The sequence below is a fragment of the Triticum aestivum genome, chromosome 5A (assembly GCF_018294505.1).
Source record: "Triticum aestivum cultivar Chinese Spring chromosome 5A, IWGSC CS RefSeq v2.1, whole genome shotgun sequence".
Classification (NCBI taxonomy): Eukaryota; Viridiplantae; Streptophyta; class Magnoliopsida; order Poales; family Poaceae; genus Triticum; species Triticum aestivum.
Window position 1 is genome coordinate 633,087,620 of NC_057806.1, and position 2,445 is coordinate 633,090,064.

Below are 2,445 nucleotides of genomic sequence, written 5' to 3' on the forward strand. Positions count from 1 at the left end.
CCTATGCCGTCGTCTGACACTTCTTGACCGTTAGCCACGCTGGTACCATCTGCCCCCATGGAAGCCGTCCGTGGGGGTGATTATCCCCCACAAGTGTTTGGTGGAATGTCTGTGCAAAAAAATTGATAATTTTTCATCCTTCTTTAAAGCAATGGATTCAGACATGTGGTACATCCACGAACACTACATTGAGTCCTCCTCCTCGCCCGGCGAGGAGGATTACGTGGATGAAACAGTGATGATGCAGGTGGTCCTTGTCGACGCGGGGCGTGCGAAAGAGCATGTCTTGAACTTCAAGGGATCAATCAAGGGTCATCGAATGCTGAACCGGAACATGGCACGAGGGCATTTGATCCTAATGGACAACTACTTTGCCCCCGATGCTCTATTCGCGGACAACTTTCCCTGGCTTTTCAGATGCGTTAAAATGTGTTTGATATCCTCTACAATGGCATCGGGAGCTACGATGACTACTTCATATCGAAGAAGGATGCCGTGCGAAGAATTGGATTCTCTGGTTACCAGAAGTGCACGGCTGCACTACAGATGCTGGCATATGGCACAACTGCATATTAGTAGGACGAGTTCCTCCATGTGTCTGAGAGGACATGTGAAGACACCATGGTCAGATTTGTTACTGTGGTGATCAAAATGTTTGGACCTCAATAAGTAAATATTTGGATTTCAATAGACGGTTTATTGAGATTGGGTCACATTGGATGGAGTCATTGTCTAATGATTTGGTTCTGTTAATGGCTGCGTATGTCACATTGGGGCATTTCCAAAGCGGATCATCATATCTAATCGCCTGTTAATCATTCGGACCGAGCAGTCTGGGCGCAATTTGCCATCCAACACCATCCTGTATTTGTCTGAGGACCGGTTCATCTATCTGAAATCCCGTAAACCGGAAGCAAACTATGGGCCTTGCAGGAGTTCAGACCGCCGTCATGCATGACTCCGATACCCCTGACCCACCAAACTTTTGCTAGTTTGGATGCGTTAAAATGTGTTTGAAATCCTCTACAATGGCATCCGGAGGTATGATGACTACTTCATACAGAAGAAGGATGCTGTACGAAGAATTGGATTCTCTAGCTATCAGAAGTGCATGGTTGCGCTGTAGATGCTTGCATATGGCACAACCGCAGATTCATGGGACGAGTACGTCCATGTGTCTGTGACCACATGTGAAGATGCCATGGTCAGATTTGCTACTGAGGTGATCAAGATGTTTGGACTTCAGTACTTGAGAGAACCAACCGTAGCAGGTACCGAAAGGCTCCTAGGAATGTTTGAAGCAAGAAAATGGTCAGGTTTGTTTGGATCTCTTGATCGCATGCACTGGAGATGGAATAACTGTCCAAAAGCGCTACAAAGGCAATATCAAAGCCATGTTAAGAAGACCATCTTTATTCTTGAAGCAGTTGCATCACATGATCTCTGAATTTGACATGCTTTCTTTGGCATGTTCAGGTCTCACAATGACATCAATGTGTTGCATCGGTCTCTAATGTTTGCTAGGTTGATTGAAGGCCAAGCTCCTTCGTGCAACTCCACTGTCAATGGATATGATTACAACACGCAATTTCCATAGTTTGCTAGACTGACTGAAGGTCAAAGGCCGCCCAAAATGAAGAACTCTGCATATCAGTTTGGGCACATCCTTGAGCTGGAGATTCACATAATTCACTTCAACTGCCTCCCATATCACAGGAGCATTTCTTGTTTTTTTTCTCAATCAAGAAGATTGGTTCGTCTATTCGAAATCCTGCAAACCGGAATAAAACTAGGGGGCTACAGGAGGTCGCACTGCCACCATGTACGACCCCGACACTCTCGACACACCCCAAATAACACCCGGACTCCGCGTTTTCATCTCTCCGCACTTTCTTTGCATCTGCTTCCTTCCTCCCCGACATCATCATTGTACCACCCGACCGCTAGCAAGCCATTGCCAGACTTCCGCGATCGCCGCCGCTCCAACAGGTCGCCACACCACTTTTCCTATGCCGTCGTCTCACACTTCTTGACCGTTAGCCATGCTGGTACCATCCGCCCCCATAGAGCCGTCCGTGGGGGTGATTATCCCCGACAAGTGTTTGGTGGAATGTCTGTGCAAAAAAATGATAATTTTTCATCCTTCTTTAAAGCAATGGATTCAGACATGTAGTACATCCACGAACACTACATTGAGTCCTCCTCTGACTCGTCCGACGAGGAGGATTACGTGGATGAAACAGCGATGATGCAGGTAATCCTTGTCGACGCAGAGCGTGCGAAAGAGCATGTCCTGAACTTCAAGGGATCAATCAAGGGTCATCGAATGCTGAACCGGAACAGGACGCGAGGGCATTTGATGCTGATGGACAACTACTTTGCCCCAGATGCTCTATTCGTGGACAACTTTCACTGGCGCATTTGGATGCATTAAAATGTGTTTGA